The sequence below is a fragment of the Chiloscyllium punctatum genome, chromosome 7 (assembly GCF_047496795.1).
Source record: "Chiloscyllium punctatum isolate Juve2018m chromosome 7, sChiPun1.3, whole genome shotgun sequence".
Lineage (NCBI taxonomy): Eukaryota > Metazoa > Chordata > Chondrichthyes > Orectolobiformes > Hemiscylliidae > Chiloscyllium > Chiloscyllium punctatum.
In genome coordinates this window covers 79,969,615-79,990,335 of record NC_092745.1, presented here as the reverse complement: position 1 = coordinate 79,990,335, position 20,721 = coordinate 79,969,615, and the positions used below count along the sequence as shown (strand labels likewise).

General features: G+C 39.2%; 1 protein-coding gene across 2 annotated transcripts in view; it reads left to right on the top strand.

Annotated features, from left to right (window-relative positions):
* Window positions 1–20,721, top strand: part of negr1 (neuronal growth regulator 1) — a 529,129-nt gene that overhangs the window by 93,031 nt on the left and 415,377 nt on the right. The gene's annotated exons all lie outside the window — the stretch shown is intronic.

Sequence of the window (20,721 nt, the reverse complement as noted above, 5' to 3'; positions counted from 1 at the left end):
TGAAAAGCCTTTAAAAGAAATTCCTTCTTGCAGCAATTCTCAGACATACTTCTGTTGATACCTTACATCAAAGGAAGCTAATCCTTTAATAGGCTCTTCAGCCTGCCAATCAAACTATGCATGCAGAATCCTTGTTAAGTTAATGATAGTTTTTGAAAGTAAACTTAACATTCATACAAAGCCCTGAGAGAAATGTCAACAAATAACTATCGAAGCTGTTCAAGTATATACTGTACCACCTGGCCCAGCAATGACAGCAGTCTGGCAGATGGTGTTTTTTTTAAACTCTCACTGACAACTATAACCAGATTCTTTTGCAGACTGAAGAACAGGATTTTTTAAAAAACTTCAGATCTTGACAGTTAAGCAGACTGAATGCTTCTTCAAGTACAGTTACACTTGTCCCATCAATTCTTGAGTCTCACATCATGGTTTAAAATCTTTGCAGCAGCTAAAATGGGGTATCTATGAGCTCAGCACAAAGTTCAGTTGGCCCTATTGTATTTCTGTGAATGTGCGAATTACATCACAACCTTTTTCCTACAGGAAGTAATAAATGAGTTGTGTCAAAAATAGTGTTGAAATTTCTCTATCTGGATCTTGCCCACTTTTTAGAATTCCGTGGAATCTTCCTGACTCCTTGAAAATCCTGCTGTATGTTTCCATTTGTGACGATAATCCAGAGATAGGAGGCATAAATATTAGTCATTTATGAGTCTAATGAAGAATTCAAAAGTGTCTGTTTACTCAGAGTAGTTACAATGTAGAGCTTGTCACTACATAAGAGTGGCTGAGGTCAAGAACACTCATGCATTTAGTGGGACGTGAGATAGGTACACGAGAGAGAAACAAGTGGAAACACACGGTCCTCGGATGAGATGAAGTAAAATGGCAGGAGGTTTGAGTGGATCAGAAATGTTAACATTGAGCTCAAAGACCTGTTTCTGTGCTTTAATTAACAAGTCCTACTGCAATATTTAGCAATGATGCACATTCATCCTTGTTCTTTAGTTTTTTTATTACGTACTCAGTTACTCAACTACTCTATACTTTAGACTATTTCTTTCCTTATCAAGTTTATTTTAGATAATGTTTTCATTTGTTTCTAGGCATATGATTAGCTTTCGACTTGAACAGAAATATATGTAAACTTCCTTGATAGTGGAGGATTGGTGTTATTAAATGTGTATTGTATGATTCCATGGAACATTCCCGAATAAGTCTATTTATATTGAATGAAAATATAAATGGTGCAAAAAAATTGTATTGGGACACAAAGGTGTGAACAAATTCAACAAATTTAATTGTCTAGGACTTAAGTTCTAAAATTTATTTTTCTACCTCTTGGCCCCTCTACGTCCTTTTTTCTCTTCAAAATCTAATTCTTTGATTAGGCCTTTAGTCAACTGACCTAATATCTTTATGTCATTTATTGTTTTATGATATTTTTGTGATGTGCTTTGGGACATGCTACTACTTCAAGAAGGCATATGAGCATAGGTTGTATTTTTTTAAAAATAACCTACCTTTCAGAATGAACATTTCTAAAATGGCAGCATCATTTAGGCAACTAGACAAAGAAAATCAAAACCAACTAATATAAAGTTAAAATTAAGTATTGAGACTATTGGATGCAACCATTTTGAGAGAGATTTGATTATATCTCTGGCTGAACATTATACAAAGGTTTTGTATCATAAAACAGTAATTGTTCAGCCACTTGATGTCCTGTCAGGGTCTTCCAGCAGTCCGCTTTTAAAAAAAATTTCGAGGTGACTTGTGCCGTCACCCACTTATCTATCTCCCTTGAACAGTAAATTGAAGCAGACTTAAATATATACCTTCAATTACAAACTTTATATTCAAAATTTTAAATGTATATTCTTGGGTTTGAGGAGGGAAAATATGATTAATTTTGCAGGATTATGCCCTGTACCACAAGGAAAGCAGCAAAATTTTCAGCATTCATGTCACGTGTGCTAATAAAGGGTCCAATAGGTGCACTAGGAAGCCAAAGCAGAAATTGGACAAGTCTGATAGGACCTTCCATTGCTGAAATGTTCCAGGTAGAGGCAGCCTAGGATGTGGCTTCCACCACAGAGCTAAATTTAAATGGTGATGGTCCTCCTTCCTAATTTCTTTGATTCCTTTTCACCACTCTTCCATCCCTCCCCTGTATATTTACTTGTGAGCTGCTCCTAGTGAGGCAAGCTTACTTTCCATGAGAAAGTTACCTGTAGATGGATGGCTGTGCTAACAGTTCATCTATCTTACTGCAAATGAAGACTTAGATCTCCCGTTTAGATGTATATCAATTTTGAGCCCAAAGATGGAACCAATTGAATTTCTGTCACGGTACCTCTAATCATATTTTCTGTCTGGTCTGTGACTAACTGACTTGATTCTTACAGTCAACTTACTTTATTGAGCAATTTGAATAATTTTTATTTGGAATTACAAATATGTCATTCACTCACTGAAGTTCAGAATTTACTCACTGAAGTAAATCTCTACAATAAAGAATGGAAAATGGTCTCCAGTATTAAAAATGTTATCTTAATACTAAATTTTCAACAAGCTGGAAAACAAAGTTCAAAAAGCTTTTCTAATGAATGCATTGATTGTTCCTGTTATATATCAAATTGGGATTGCTGGAATTGGAAAAATAATCAGATAAATTAATTGCCTGTTTCTCTGTTTTCCCTGAATTGTTCTCCATCAGTACTTGCTGAATTCAATTACTTCTGAACTGCTCACATTTAAGTGATCAAATATATGATATCAAATGAGTACCTATCAGTACTTTTTATCCAATTCTTAAAATGGGATAATGGGTATAATCATTCTGAGGATAAAGCACAATGTTTTTGAAAGAAATAATGGATTAAACGTGATCGACTCAGGAGGAAGGATTTCCTGTCCTGAGTGCACAGCTTCAGGTGTTTTACAGGGGTGGACAAGGATGAGAAATTGATCAATGACCTATTCTTTTGAATCTTCTTGTGTTTATGTGCGTGACCTGATCTGCTTTAAGTGATGTATAAGACACACTGACATTGGTTGTGACAGTCATTTTCAATAAAGTATTAAAGTAAAAGAATAATGGTGTAGAAACATCATACATCATATTGTCTGTTATTTTACCTCCAGTTACACTTGACTTACTAGCACAGACATCCCAGCATCAGTTCAGGTAGAAGTTGCTTCAGTCTATCAGTGCCTAGTAACCAAGTTTTACTGACCATGTTGCATGATTGTACGAGTAGAAGAGAGGGAGATTCCACTTTCAAGGAGAATTCACTGGGAAACTGTATTGGAAGGTGCAAGGTCAACTGCAAAATAGCTTCCATGCGTGAACCACGTTGGATCTTCTGAAACTTTAAAAAGAAATTAGTGACAACCTCTCCACAGTCTAGCATGATCAATAATTTAGGAACTGAATGGTCTGGGGCTAAGAGTTACAATCCAATGTAATTTTAAGGACCGCAACACAACAGTGATTATTTCAGGGTTTGAAAGGTGAATGAGAGAATACCTCAGCCACTTGAAAAAGACAAGCACAAATACCAGTTCATCTTTGGTGCCCATTCCTTTAAGGAATCTGAGAAATCCAGAACTTTTGCACACATTCGAGACAGCATTGGCATCACTGAAACAAAGAGAAAGAAACCGACAGGCAAAAGAGCTGAACTTTGACTTCCAAAGAAAACCCATCTGATGGAAAACTGTGGAGAGCATCAGAGAAATGGAAAGAAATTTTGGAAAATACTGAAAGATGAGGATGAATAAAGATCTGTTTTGTCCATCTGGCCATAGAGAATTGAATGCCAGTCAGCCCTGTTCCCTCAGCCCAGCCATGATTCTTTTTACTTCCTTGATACAGAGGCCAACTAGTCAAAGTTTAGTTCATAAAAAATTGCTTCACAAGCTGAGACTACTTCTTGGCCTTGCTGCTGCAGGTGACACTGAAGCTGCCTCACTTTATTTGACCTACCAGCCTCCATTGATAAGCCAGGTTGCTCCCAGCATGTGGAAGCAAACCTTCCACTACAGTCAGTTCTGCTTTAATGCGGTAATTCCATTCTCATGCAATCCCATGTTATAAGAAAATCACGTAATAGCAGCACCATTTAAACTAATGGGGCCAGAATCATGTTATAACCAACATGATTTTAAAAATTGCACTTTAGAAACAGCGCCCCCAGTTTGTCAATCATTTTTCAGCAAATTCGCATTCACGAATCGTGTGTTATAGCAGAACAAACTGTCTAAGAAATTTTCATTGTTGGATGGAAGTTTACTCTTTACAAGACAAACAGGAACCTATGAAAAATAACCAGTAGTCTTCCATTAACTGTGTTAGGGTCTGTTAGAGTAATGAAGTGGGGGGAAGTGACTTGCAGAGCTTGAGAGGAATTTTGCGTCTATTTTCTTTGTGTAAATTCATGGTGATGGTTCTTTTCCACCACATTTCCTTTCTGCTAATGTGTGATATTCTACCTCTTGTCCACATTTTGTCCTTTCTTTCAAATACCACCCGAGAGAAATAAATGTCTGTTTGACTCTTGGGACAAATGTGGCTCTTCTCTCAATCTGTTAATAAGTGAAACAACCATTAATCTGAATCACTCATGCTTATAACTGGGCAGTTTGTCCCTGTCGCCTTACTGTGAAAGGGACAGACATCTAAAGACATCAACAAGTGGTGGTGTTTGAACTCGAAGAGAAGTACAGCATATGAAGAAAGCACATACAGTTAAGTGATCATACTGTTGAATTTACTTCATATTATATCAGGGGAAATCTGATTTTATGAATCAGAATAATCCATTGTATTATCTCAAATTAAATACATGAATGTGTACATTCTTCTCCATTCTTGTACCTTGCTACTTTGTATAGAGGAGAACAAAAGTCTATTAATTATCACCCTTAACTGTTCTCCAAAATAGTTTTTTCCTTCTCTGCTTCAGTTTTCCCTTAGAGTTTTCCCTTAAAGGGTCTATTCTCAAAGCTTACTTTCCTTCATGTCCTCTTTTGTTCGGTAGTGTTAAGAAACATAGCATTGAAAATTTCTGTCAACAAAAGACAAGTGTGATAATAAAAGAATTTATAATTTCCCTTACTTTTTTTCTTTCTCTGAACATTGTATGCTGCCTGCTGTTTTGAAACAATACAGAAAACAAATGTGTAATCTATATATTATTTTGTTCTGTCTCATTTTTGCACACAACTTTTCACTTTTAGAAAAAAATCAATTAAAAAATGAATGTCATCTAAGTATAATTTCTAAAATTTGTCTTTTAGATTGTCTTCCAATGTTTTGAAAAGCACTGCACAAAACCACAAAGAGTCAGTGAAAAATTGCAGCAATTCAGCTAACACAATGACTGTAATCTTATAGAAGCCTGAATGTTGTGGACTATATCAAGGAATGTGGGAGAATTGCATGAGAAGTTGGTTGAGGGCTTTCTGTATGCCACCAACAATTTATTGCATTTTCAACAACATTCCAAGCATAGGGATGAGATTCTTGCTATATAGCCTTTTAAGGGAGATTATTGCTTCTTAATAGTCTCATTTGCAAACACCTCGACTCTAAAGTGCAGATTCCTGTTCTACCATCCACTGCAAGAAACTAGATGTTGACAATTCCCGCCAAGAAAGTCAGAGCAGATACCTGGTGCCAAGCTCACTGCTTGGCAACAAGGTGTCAGAGCATGTTCGAGGGCAGAGTGGCACGTGCTCCATGTTCACACACGGTGCTATCCAACAATGACCATCTGCAACAAGCCTTCATGACACCTCTCCGATCCACTTGCAGGACACCGCTGCACTTTAAAGATGCCTTTCAGGGTGTACCAGTAACCAGCATTGATTTGCTGCTGCAAGGCCACTTTACATGCAGGGCCAGGCCACACACTTGCTGCTTCAGCTCTCACTTGTTTAGCACTCACCTCCATACTCACAGCATCCCTGCATTTCCACGTGGTGCCTTTTTTGTGTGATGGCACTTCAGCCAAGGCCTAAACACTCAGAGAGTTGCCATATTGATATGCTTCACAGGGGGAAGGATCCTGGCAACCAGGCCAAGCCAGTGCTGAAGCTGCCCACCATGATTAGATTAGATTAGATTACTTACAGTGTGAAAACAGGCCCTTTGGCCCAACAAGTCCACACCGACCCTCCGAAGAGCAACCCACCCAGACCCATTCCACTACGTTTACCCCTTCACCTAATACTATGGGCAATTTAGCATGGCCAATTCACCTAACCTGCACATCTTTGGACTGTGGGAGGAAACCGGAGCATCCGGAGGAAACCCACACAGACACGGGGAGAATGTGCAAACTCCACACAGACAGTTGCCTGAGGCGGAAATTGAACCCGAGTCTCTGGTGCTGTGAGGCAGCAGCGGTAACCACTGTGCCACGTTGCCGCCCATTCCCTGCCATTATTTGCCTTTAACAAAATGTGACCTGCGAGGAGAAAATGCCCAGGACAAATGTCCAAGGTGACTGAAATCAGAGCTTCATTGGTGGGCAAAAGCATTAACTGCACTTCTGCTGGACAGGGGAACACTGAATGGGAAAAAGCATCAATCGTGCAATTGTGAAATGCAGCTTTTTGCAATAATATCATTGTATATATAAAATGCATACAGGCTGAAATTTTTGGGGGTTCAAATGCTGGTCATAGGCAATGTACACCATGTCTTTGGCTGTTTGCAAATTTCATAGAGATTTCAATGAAGCAGATGTTATCTCCACTGATAGGAAAAGTAGTGATATAGGCCACAACTAACACAATCCTTGTGAGATCTGGATCGGCATGGTGAGATGCAGAATCTATCCCCTCCAAGTAAAATGATTGAGGCAACTTCATGGATTGATAACTGTCAGGATTGATGTGGAACTGATCTGAGAAGGCTTCAGAGTGCAGAAAAATACCAATATCTTGTTCTGTGTTGGTCACACAGCCATTGCAGCATCTTTACATTGTAGAAGACTATCCCAAAGTGCCATGAGATCTTCATATATGGTCCTTGTTGTTGGGCTGTCTGTGTCTCATTGTTGGAGGAATGTCTGCAGTCATCATTTGCAGAGTCTGCCAGCACTAAATTTCTTCAAATTACAAGCAAGTTGCATCCCTTACATTCTCAACATAGGTCACTGCCAGGAATAATGCAACTGGTCAGAAGTGGGACGTTGATCAAACTGGCTGCCTTATTGAGAAGGAGAAGGCAAATAGAGGAGGGGCAGGATAAGCCAGTTAACCAAGAACAGCAGCTAGCTGCTGCAAAAGTCAAGAAACACCCTGCTGTAGTAAATGTCAGCATTCACTGAGGGTCAGAGTCTTACACCCTCAAATCTATTTCCTGGCAATGAACCAGGCACAGTGTCAACTTAGGTACTGTGTGCCCCTGGATATTGTGCCAGCTGTTAGATTGGAACCTGAGACCTGCAGGATCTGGGGCAAGGTTGGGGAGGTGATCCAGGTGCCCTTAGAAAGCTGGTTACTAGAGTCAAGGGCTACCCACCACAACCATGGCTCATGTCATAACCCCCTAAAGTGATGCTGAGCACAGATACAATGCAACCAATAACGGGCCATGGTGATGCAGACATCAGGGTTGTTGATGGTACAATTCTGCTGTTTGGACGAGTCTGGCATCGGGGGGCTCCTATACGGCCCAGACAGAAGGTGCTGCATCTTCCTTGTGCTGTGTTCTGAACAATTGTAGCATGCAGTGAGGCAACATTCTCGATACTGAGGAACCGGGAAAATGGAAGAGGTGTTCCAAGTTGGAGGATGAGGAAATTGTGGTGGAGAAAGAGCTCCTTGTTTATGACAAAGCTTAGTTGTGTTGGGCACTACAATCCAGACAGGACTTGATTGATACCCGGTTTCAGTCGATGAGAGCTGGCTGCATCAATGTGCAATGTAAAATTAACATGGTCATCATGCAACCTTTTAATTTGCATTGTGGAGGCGAACTCCAGATGCTATTAGTTTTGTTTATGATCATTTTAAATAAAAGCTCTTGTTTGGAAAAATCTGACAATGACACACCCCAGTGGACAATGGTATGATGCTGGTCTGCAGTGGGCATTGGAAAGTGATTCCGCGAGGGTGGTTGATGGGATGTGGCTAAGGACAGGTAGGCAGTGTGGCCTAGTGGTTACATAGTGACAGGGGCAAGAAACCAGAGCTGCTTGTTCCAGGAAGGGTCAGCTTTCCAGTTATGTGCCATGGCCAGTGTGTGTTTGGGATTCTGTGCCATGAGATTAGGGACGAAGATACTTGGCCGGGTGTTCAGTTAAGTGTATACGGATGGCACTGGTGCCAGGAATGCCAGTCTATTCTGGTATACCCGGGGCAAGCTGAGTTCTTCTGGCTAAAGTGAGTTGTAGAATTAAGCTAACATTGGACTTAGGAGGGTGTCATGGGGCGGGGTAGGTAGTCAATGAGACATGTTTGAGATGATATGCTGCAAAATCTTGCTAGGGTTCACAACAACAAGTCCTCCATGAAACTGAACAAAATTAACACTTTGCCAAGATATCAAAAGATTCCACCAAATGATTTTAATACATCTTAGGAATGTGCACCTACTCAGATTCCATATATAAATCCAGCTAACAGTCACAGATCTCAGCAAATTTATCAAGTCCAATTTCTAGTTTTTACTAGAGGCTGAGGACTTAAACTAAAAATATAGTAAGGGCATTAAAAGACACAGTTAAATGAATTTGATGTCATGGTGAAATATGAACATTTGCTTTTGATAGGACTTTTGTTTTCAGATTTAGAAATTCCAGTTACTGAGAAAAATAGTAGCAATACGTAATTACTATCAAAAATTGGCCAAATTATGAACATGATAGTAAAATATAGATACAAGAATTAATAATAGAAAAAAGTAATGTGTGTACATACAAAATTGACAACACATTTTTAATTTGTGTAGATATAAAATTGTTAATAAGATTGTTAACAGAGCTTACTGTGTAGCACCATCAACCATGAAGGAAATTGTTTGACTTGTACATATTCCAATGGATGTCATTTGCATTTCCTGGAAAGAGTGTGAGGGGGAATCTGATCCAATGGTAACTTTTAAAATTGAACTCAATATACACATGCAGTGATGTGGATAATATGCAGAGAGTGGGATTCTTTTGCTAGCTTTTTCAAAGATACAAAAACAGAAACGCTGTCAATACTGAACTGATCAGTCAGCATCAGGGGAGAGAAGCAGAGTTAACCCTGTTTCAGATTGATGATTTTTCATCAGAATTGAACAAAGGAATAATGTAAAGAAAGATCTGTGATATGGTGGAGGGCAGGAGAAGTTAAATAACAATGGATTTCATGATGGAAAAACTAAAGTGGGTGGTAACAGCTACAGTAAAGCAAGAAAGGTTGTGTCTAACTGAGGCCTGAATGTAGCAGCCATCTTGGAAGACTAAAGAAAGAAACATGTTTGCAAAAAAAAAGACAAAATGAATGCATAGGTTATGATTTATAATTGTTGAACTCCATATTAGAAAGTCTAGAAAGCAGTGGAGGGCTGAATTGAAAGATGAGTTGCTGCTTCCTGAGCTTGTGTAGCATTTGTTGTGGCAAGCCATGGATCAAAATGATTAAATTACATAGAAACGGAGCCTTGGGGTTTGGATGTGGACTGAGCAGAGATGTTCCTCAGTCTACATTTGGTGCCCCCAATATAGAGGAGACCACAGGGTAAGCAATGAATACTAAATTGATAGAAATGCCGGTGAATAGGAGTTTCAGTTGGAAGGAGTTTTTGTGGCATTGAATAATGAGAAGGGAAGTGGGAAAAGGACAGGTGTGTATCTCCTACACTTGCAAGGAAAGATGCCTGAGGGAAGGGTGATGGAGCTATGATGACTGTAAGGACCAGATTGTTGCCTAGGAAAGTAAACAGGCTAGATGAGGAGAAAACCCAACATGGAAGTCCAACATGGAGTAGGGTCATGGCAAAATCAGCTGGCTGCTTGCTCTAAAGGACCTATATGTTGGACACCAGACATCAGTATCTCATCCCACATGCGCTGGCCACACGTACAAGGACATCAAAGGATATTGACGTTCAATGTGTGCCACCCTCTAAAGAACTGTTTAGCATATCTCTAATCACTTACAGAAGCTTCTGTACTCCAATGTTGCACCTCAACCTACACCAGCAGCAAGCATTGTCATGCTGCAAGGTCACTATGTGCTCAGAGACACACAGCCAGCTCTTGGATTGGACCATGCTACATCTCTGGAGTGTTTGCTTGCCATCCTACATCTCACTCACTCTGAAACTATCAGGTACATAGTGTGTTTTTACAGATAGCACAGGTTTAGGAGATGTCACCGACTTATTCTGGAGAATGCTGCATGGTAAGGTGAAGTGGGAATTGGGCATGAAGTCCATCGTAGGGACAGGGTGGGGGTCTGGTTTTAATGAAGTGGGTTTGTTAAGATACATTAAGAAACCTGCTAGGTCTTGGAGAGATAAATGTTCCAAAAATAAAAATTCAGCACAGCTTGCATTTAGCCAAAAAAATGTAAGATTCAAATGTAAGGCTCAGAGTGTAAGCTGGAGGTAGCACCCTTCACCACTGTTCTTTGATTTGTGGATGGGCTCTACTCAGGGTCATGAATTTGTCCTATGATTCTCCATGCAACTGATTAGACCAATTCTTGACCCACAGAAGTTTGAGCTAAAGGGGCAAAATGTCCCATGAGATACTGGGATCCAGACTAGATACTCCCTTTCTTTCCTTCTGTGATATTGCTTTGCTTCACCTTTAAAACAGTTAAACCCTAAGCAAGATGCAGCATGGTGCACCTGTTGTCACCATATTGAATGATTGGTGGCCAGATTCTTTCAGTCACTGATATTAATTGTTCTATGCTTCATTGAAAATCTCCATCCTCTAGAATGTTGGTCATTGAGAGTTGAGAAGACAGGCCTAGTGAAGATGATGCTTCTCATTGGCCTGAGTGTCCAGGCCATCATAGTTGGTTTTGAGTAGAGCTGACTACAAGGAAGACAGGAGCATTTGTTTGATAGCGTTTCCACTGAGTCTGGATACTACAGTGTTGGCACTGCTGGTCAAATTTCATTCCTTCTCTCCAGTCTAGGTCTCACTGCTAAGACAGAGGTGTAGTGACTAAAAATATTCTGTACACTAGGGCTTTTATTGATTTGCAGAAGATTTTGTTGTCAAATATTCACTGCCATACATTGCAAAAGGCTGAGTTAGTGCAACCTCTCGGAAATTTGATTTCCTTGTCAATGGTGGCCTGTCGAGAGAGGTGGCTGACTAGGTATTCCAAGTGTTCAATATGTTTCCAAGTCTTCCCTTCGACATATATGGGAGGTGGAAATTTTGACTGACCAGGTCTGAGTTATTCAGTGTTTTGTTTTGACAAGATTTAAGCACAGGCCTAATCTTGAAGAATTGAAGAGATTGAGAATGACTTTCAAACCTTGTGAGCAATGTACTACAGTCATCCATATAACTACAGGTCATGTATGTCTATCAGGTGGCACCGATACAGGCATCAATAGACTGGAAAAAGATGGTCCCGCATAGGACCACAGTAATAAATGTTGCAGTACAAAGACCAGCATAGCTAGGACCTACACAAGTATACTTTAAAGAAGTTCCTCAGAGTGAGAACAAGTTCAGTTAGGCAGAGAATTGTGGTGATGGGTGATCTTATGAATATGTGCGTTCCAAAATACCTTGAACCTTTCATAAAGAACACTTTTAAAAACAATCGACAGTTGCTACAGCAACAACAATGTTGCATTTACAAGAAAACAAACTGCTTGGGTGGTGACAAGTCTGCAACATTTTCAAAGAGAAGTTGCATGACTCAGTTTGTGGGAAAAAAATATATTACTTTATTCATTCACAAGGTGTAGGCATCCCTGGCTAGGTTAGCATTTATTGCCCATCGGGTACTTAAGAGTCAACCATTTTGCTGTGGGCCTGGAGTCACACAGAAGCCAGACTAGGTGAGGATGACAGTTCCCTTCACTAAAGGACATCAGCAAACCAGATGGGCTTTTCTAACAATGATTTGGAGATGCCGGTGTTGGACAGGGGTGTACAAAGTTAAAAATCAGACAACATTAGGTTATAGTCCAACAGGTTTAATTGGAAGCACACTAGCTTTCGGAGCGTCGCTCCTTTGACGCTCCGAAAGCTAGTGTATTTCTAATTAAACCTGTTGGACTTTAACCTGGGTGTCGTGTGATTTTTAACTCTTCGAACAATGGCTTCATTGTCATCATTAGACTTTAATTCCAGATTCTTTATTGAATTCAAATTCTACCATGACAGGATTTGAACCCAAGTCCCCAGCACAATAGCCAAGTTTCTGGTTTAATCATCTGTGTAGCAATAATACCACTAGGCCATTGGTTATAAGCACAAAGAGGAATTGCCACAGGAGCAACAGCCTTTACTGTCTCTTTTTCTCTAAAACTCTCTTGTTAAATCTTGTAGGTTGAAGACTCAATTGAAGATCTCATCACCATATAGAAGGTTCTCGAAAGAGACACCTGAATTTACGCTATCGCTTCCAGAAAAAGCCATAGCTGATCTGAGAGAAAATGGCAACACTAGTTTGTGTGGAAAGCAGCTTTAGCTTCAGATCAGCATTTGGACAACCTATAACAAAAACAATGTTTTGCTGAATTTGCAGAGTTTTATTCTTTTTTTTGGGCTGTGAGTGTGCATTTCAAGCCATTTTATGAATAATATTTGGTTGAGCATTTTTTTTGTAATAATCGCACGCTTTATTTGAAGAATCTGGCTAACTCCTTTCTGATACTGAACTTTATACAGTCACAAACGTCAGTATTACCAGCTTCCTTTGTATTTTCAAATCTTGTAGGCATTTAAACACTGGGATCAGGAAAGGAATCAGCCCTTTCCTGATGGGTGTTAACAATTGGGATGGTTTGGGCCATAGTTTAGGGAAGAATTGGAGAGCTCTGTGACCATCCTGGTAGAGAGTAGAGGTGAAGAGGAATCAGAAATCCATTGTAAAGAGAAAATGCTTAGGAAACTGTTGAAGTGAGGTAGGCCATTGGAAGAGGTATACCATAGGTAGAAAGACGCTGGAACTAAATGAGAAAAAAAATTGAGTAAAGACATGAAGAAATAAGCTCAGTGAAGCTGGATTAGATGGGTTGACCAGGGCAGTCTTGTTTATGGATTTTAGGAAGGAGCTTAAAGGGAGCTAGTCATGGTTGGTGGTTCATGAGATTGCAAGCTAAGGAGGGAAGTTCTTCAGCTCTTCCAAAACAATTATCACAGGTACAGTGGGCCAGAAAGAAAGGCCTGCTTCTCTGCTGTCCAATGCTATATAATCTCTACTTCATGATCAATTACACAAAAATTCACATTTGGAAATGGGTAGGCCGGTGATGGATTTTGTCAATAGGCATAAAATGCTTTATCAACCAATTTCTGGAATGTGCTTGACTCAATCATATAATACAGCAACTCAATCCTAACTAGAAATTGAACAGACCTCACAGAAATGAGCCTGGAAGAATCTGTCACAGAGGAAAATAGACTTTGCAAAGCTGTGGGAGTAAACAAGTCCTGCTAACCTGTTAGGATAAATTGGATAAAAGAATGAATGGATCTGAGTGTCTGGCAGACAACAGATGACAATATTGTAGAAGTACTTTAAGTGGCGCAAAGAGAAGCTGTGACACCTCCTTCATTTTCACTGCTAGTGCTCAGTCATTGCTGGTACTGGCCGACTCTTGTCGTATTAAATTTTGGAATAACACACTAGCATGGCTCTAACTTCCTATACTCTGCCCAATCCATACCTGCTGTTAACGTTCCCCACATTCTAGTCCATCGCCTGTGTTTGATTCAGCACAGAACAAAACCTATTTTTTTTTCACAGAAAATTCTATCTGTACAATTTAAGTAAATAGTTGTTCATTTAAAAGTAACAGGCTTCCACTTACATCAAGCATTCTTTACCTCCTCAGTTTTCATGAGAGTATAATCAGATAATGGGACTACAGTCCCATTTATCCCAGAAACTCTATTGTGCCCCACGCAAGGGGAACAATACGGAGACACTGAGCATGACGGCTGGAGGGTGTCAGATCCCAATGGTGTCGTGTTCATAGCTGATATCCAAATTGATCATCTTTAGAAGGAGGTCATTGTGCTAAGAACAGGGAACTATTCATTTGCATCTGGCATATAGGTCTTATGAACTAGTCCCTCTTTCATTACTTTCTTTCTCTTACATTTTGTAATTTTACATTTAGATCAATTCACTGTTAGAAGACTCCAACAGAGTAAATATCAGTTTGGAGGATGGAGTGTTAGACTTATCATTCAAAAACTTAGGTTTGGAATGGACTTCAAATCTGAAACTGATTCATTATGATATATTCTCCAGCTATTTTAAATTAAAATGCATCAATTATATACTGTGTGTAACCATACCAGTAATGTGTTTCGAATGGGATCGGGTAATCCATCCTAATTTCACCTCTTGTGCTATTGCAAAATGTCAAATCTAGCCTGATACTTTGGTAGTCCATTTCATTGATGCTCTGCGTTAGGGCTGTTTTGGTTTACAATGTTAATCAAATAGCCATCCAGTCATTTACTTTTGAACACAAAAGGAAATAGAGACAAGTAAAGGATGTGTGATTGCTTCCTTCAAAGTAAGGTCACTACCTCTGCTTTAATGTATGCCTAGAGATTTGATCATGTCACATTTAATAACATGGCATTTGCTCACTGTTTGCAAATGTTATGTGCAATTATCTTAGCTGAGTTTCAATCTATCATCAAGATATCTGGCTTTTTGTTTGGTATAAGACGAATAACATTCTTTATAAATTAAAGAAATCACAGAAAAGAATATAAACATTTAAGAATAGCTAATGATTGAATGAAAAATAATTGTAATGTGACTATTGTATTGGCCTCAATGAGAAATAACAACTCTACCCAATTCAACAAAAATATCATGGATCATAAGTCACTTCCAACTAAACTTTTTGTGTTATATTTTACAATACACAGAAAATTATTAAAGCAATAAATAAAGCCAAACCTACTGCATTTCACTAGCTCCCACCTTTCACTGCTGAAGCTGAACTTCAGTTGTTGTTGGTACCAATGCAATCATCCTCAAAAATTAGAAAATAATCAGTGTTCATAAAATCAGGGTGCCAAATAATGAATGCAGTTTACTTGTAAGCCAGAGTACCCGATGTATTGCACCTACAATTTGTTCCTCACAAATTCAGGAATGTCGATTGTCTATTTCTGTATGACCATAGTGGGAGGGCTGGAAACTGTTCTATAAACTTGCATTAATATGATAGCATTATATTCGAGAATCCCAAAAATAGCTTTAAAATTAGCATGTGTTTTAAGAATCCATCCTTTTCTTCATGGACTGAACATTTTAACATTCATAGCAATGGTTGATGCTAAGTATCAAATAACATTTAAAATCAAAGTAATAACATATTTCATAATTACGTTAAATGCATCCATTTCATTGTCTTGTGCTTTAATGCCTTCATTACTTGAAGATCTCATTGTCTCCCAAAAGCCTGGATTTGGGTTTTGATAGTGCTGCATACAACCAACTTTGTGAATTGGGTTGTGATCGTATCGTCTAGGTATTGCTGGGGGGTGTACAAGTTTTCCAAGATGTATCAGAAGCATCTTGTTAACTATGCCGATAATCTTTGTTTTCACTTCTTTCAGGCTCTATACAATAGTTCTATTTTAATAATTGATTTGGAAATAAGACAGCACATTTCAAAAATCTTTATTGAGATAAAATTTATGTTTTTTTGCAGATGATATTCTTTATGTGAGAAAAAGATTAGTAAAATGTCTTCTAATTCCATAGTTGTAACTTAATTTTCTATAATCTTAAAGTGTAGTAAAGTGAGAGACAGTATGAACATATCACAAATTAGTCATGGTTTTTGATAACAGTTGCAAAAGAGAACTGTCAATTTCTCAGTGGAATTGAGATTCTAAATACTACACTTTCAAGAAAGGCATTAAGACCTCTTCCCTCCTTCTAGTATGATAAGTTTTTCCAGCAAATATTTTAAATGTTGAATTTGGAAGTCTGTTTGAAATCAGCTGATCAGAAGGAGGGAACAATCTGGGGTTGAGAGTATGACTTCTTAACATCAGTATTCTGAGAAAGTAATGTGGAATACTATGGAATAAGTGGAAGGTAAAGAATAACAACAACTGACAGCATTGCAAACTTGGAAGAATTATATGGATCAGGTAGTTAGTTCAAACAAGGAAGGACTGAAAGCAGCAATGTGAGAAACAATGAAAGGATAGTGGATTAAATGAAGGGCAAAGATTCACAACTGATCGAGACACCTTAGAAGAGCTGATATATGCTCCTCGGGAGGTTCTGTTCCTTTTAAAGCCCCCTACTGCCTCCTAACCAGTTCAGAATCCAGAGATTTATTGACAGCCTACAGCAACTACTAAATCTATGCAGCCTCACTCTATCTCACAAAGCACAAGTAGAAACATGATTCTTCCATGTATTCAGTGTAGCCTGCTCTGACAATTAAAAGGTAATCCTACCAGACCACAGGGCTGTTCTCTCATTCGAGAGAGACATCTGCTGGTGGTTTAACCTGCAGGTCACCACACCTCAGACGAGTGGAGAGGTTCAGGAGGAGAGTCTGTCATCACAACCTCAGCCGATGTGGGAATTGAACACATGCTGTTAGTGTCATTACGCATTGCAAACCTGCCAACTGATCCTTTAAATTCCTGATCTACGATAAAAAAACAAGATTACCCATTTTTTTTTATAACTAAGAAGTTTCATCCCAGGTTTCATGATGCTGATTTATTACTGAATTTTCTCCAAGAAAAATAAACATAGGTTTTCCTTGGATATTCTGTTAGGAGTCCAAGAAGTAGGAATGCCTAAGTTATATTGCAGCTGCTAGTGGAAAGAGAATTTCCTTGCCATGGGGCGATAATACATTCTCAGCTATGGATGGCCTTTGAAGTGGGATTGGAGAGTGAAAACTTTGAAAACAGAGCATGCCCCTGAAAGGCTGCTAGTCGGCGCCTGAATGTTACTGTTCTGTACAATCATCAACTTCACCTTCTTCATGCTCACTGCCAGGACCCTATCAGATTCTCATCACCTATAATGGATAGACCTCACTTGGTTCTCCAACTCATAACATGCTACTGACCTTTCCAGATCCATCTTTGGGCCCCTGTCCCTGTGGCAAATGAACTGACATTCATCTTTAAAAATGAGATGGACGTGACAGGCATGTACTGCTTTTCAATGTGAGGCTAACAAGGCCTGAAGTCCAATTTTTAGTTCTCTCTGCCCCTGTAGGGTGTACACTGCCTACATCTCTTTGGTTATGGGGCCTGAAAACAGCCCATCATGAATTCCTGCCCTGTGATCGAAGTATGTGGCTGAAGATGCCATACCTTGACCATACCCAACAGCTCTGCTTATGTTCCTGGCTTAAGTTGGGAATCTTCAGGTTCACTGCACACACTTCAGACAGAGGTGAAAATTGTCCTAACTAGTTTGATTTTTCACTGTGAGGTGGGAACAGGTGATGCCTGAAGAGGTGGCCAGCGGGCAGTTAAGTGCCAAGATAATACTGTGTACAGTTTTGGTCGCCAAATTATCAAAAGGATGTGGATGCTTTGGAGAGGGTGCAGAGAAGGGTTACGAGGATGTTGCCTGGTATAGAAGGTGCAAACTATGAAGAGAGGTTGAGTAGGTTAGGTTTACTTTCATTAGCAAAAAGGAGATTGAGGGGGGACCTGATTGAGATTTACAAAATCATGAAGGGTATAGAGAGGTTGGATAGAGACGAGCTTTTTCCCAGGATGAAGGATTCAATAACGAGAGGTCATGCTTTCAAGGTGACAGATGGAAAGTTTAAGGGGGATATATTTGGCAAGCACTTCACACAGAGGGTGGTGGGCGTCTGGAACACGTTGCGAGCAGAGATGGTAGAGGCAGGCACAGTAGATTCATTTAAGATGCGTCTGGACAGATACATGAGTAGCTGGGGAGCAGAGGGATACAAATGCTTAGGAATTGACCGACAGGTTTAGATTATACATTTGGATCAGCTCAGGCTTGGAGGGCCGAAGGGCCTGTTCCTAGGCTGTAAATTTTCTTTGTTCTTTCTTCTTTATAATCAATTTATACGGTCTAATTTAACTGTCTGGGACATCTCTCTTTTGTTAAATACTAGGTCCTCTAGCCCTCACTTTTCATACTCCATCATCCATCCATGTCCCAAGCTTTGCCCATGCTGGCTGATCTAAAAACATCTCAGTGGTCCTTCACATCCTCTATGCAAACTTATGCTTGCCCACCTATGCTCTGTGGCCCCTTTTGGCTTCCATGCAAACTTGTTGTTGACTCATATCCCATTCATCTTCTTTGTTCTTTATGATCAACAGAAATACAGTGCCACCCCTGTCACCCAGTGCCCCGTCCACCACCGTTTGACATTGCAACCTCAATGCCAACTCACCAAATACCATATTGTGATGGAATAAAACAAAGATCTAGATATTTACGGAGAGTTTGTCTTTCCACAACTGCTGCATGACCTGAGTTTATCCAAGACTTTCTGTTTTTATTTCAGATTTCCAGCATTCATAATATGTTGCTTTTATCCAAATGTTTATTCCAGCTTTTGCCATAATAATGAAATGCAACTGTCTGTGAAACCCCAAAATTTCAAAAGCCTCTCAAGCACTTCATTCTTTATAAAAACAAACTAAATTTTATTCATAATCCCACATAAAAGCTGGCTAATCCTTTGATCACCTTTTTAAGCTGTAATTCAAACGGAGATCACCCAACCCTCAATGCTGCGATAAAGACAGGTTGTGGAAAGCAATTACCCATTAATAATAACAGATTGATAGCCCTTGGATTAATGTCAGCATGTGCCTTAGTAACCATTCAAACAACTTTCACCAATCACTGACAACAGTCATTCTGTTTGCTTCTTCAGCTTTTTACTGGGCTAAGGATTTAAATAACCTCACAACTTGAATTTATTCAACTCTCACTAATAGAGGCAGGCAGGCTGTTGTATTCATTTTAAAGGATTAGGGATTTAAGTAACTTGACAGTTCTGCAGAAGAGCACTTACATCTCCTTAGTAAATTTGTGACTCCCACATTGAAAATAGTTAAAAATCACACAACACCAGGTTATAGTCCAACAGGTTTAATTGGAAGCACACTAGCTTTCAGAGCGTCGCTCCTTCATCAGGTGATAGACTATAACCCGATGAAGGAGCATCGCTCCGAAAGCTAGTGTGCTTCCAATTAAACCTGTTGGACTATAATCTGGTGTTGTGTGACTTTTAACTTTGTACACCCCAGTCCAACACCGGCATCTCCAAATCATTGAAAATAGTGTTCGCTTGAACTCAGCACTGATTTTGAATGGCCCTACTGAGTTTGATGTTTGATTCATGTCAATCACACTCTGCCTCCATATCCCAATCAGTGGCAGCAATAGAGATGGCACTTCCAGATCTGGATCCAATTCTCCATTTTGAATCATCCAAGGAGTCTCCACATCTCTGTGAAACACCAACCCATTACCTCCTTATGGAGACAGTGATTATTTCAAGCAATGCTTTAGGTAATGAGAAACAATTCAGTCGAATAGTTTGCTGTTCAAGGTAATTTGTGAGACCAGTTCTTTTCACTGTGCATTATCATTTACTTGTGATTCATTTTTTTGAACTGCACAAGTATCTTGAAAAAACAATCAGTGGAGAAACTGATGCTGTTCAAGCAGCTATATCTAATGTTGAATTAACCAATTACAATAGCAATGGTTTCAGCAACAAGCAATAAAAAAGCAATGGTAGAACGTTTGGGTGGTTCACCATCTTACAATTGATATGACATTTTTTGTTTATAGCATTTTGGATTTTTGCGCAATTATTTTTTGTATTATAAAGCCTTCATATTGTTCAATGGTGCAAGAGTTTTCCGGCATGATTTTGTTTCATTATAGCCACATACTGTTCCTTTTTCCTGAATTCTCACTCTGGCTGTATTAAGACAGACTACACCATCTGCCACAAATCTGTGAAGCAGCTTATCTTTTGTTTGCTAATTCTTTATTACAAATATACACTTTTTAAATGCTTAGTCATTTAATCACTACTCCTGAATTCATTCTTTTGTTGTCCAATTTTGACCTTTATCTGCAGTTTTCCATTTAACAAAAATCCCAATATATTTTTTCCTAAAGCATGGTAATACTACTTTAAGGTAATAACATCTTGCAATATCTCTGTTTCCGGATGACCCATGTTGTTATATCCAGTGGATGATTTTATGTCATTTTTCCTTTTAACAAGGCTCTTCTCACAATTTTATCATATGACATCAGCAGGGCTAGGTGGGAGGGGGTTATGGAGGAGGAATTTTGGGCTTTGGCTTGGGACATGTGAATTGTGCCACTTTCCAAAATGTCATTCCCAACTTCAGAGAGTGAGTCCATTCACTCCTATTTAGATCTGGGCTGGAGTTGCGCCAAGCACTCATAATATGGCCATGTTGCAAAACAGATATCTGACTGTCTGTTAAGCCCGCTTTCTTGATAAACTGCAAG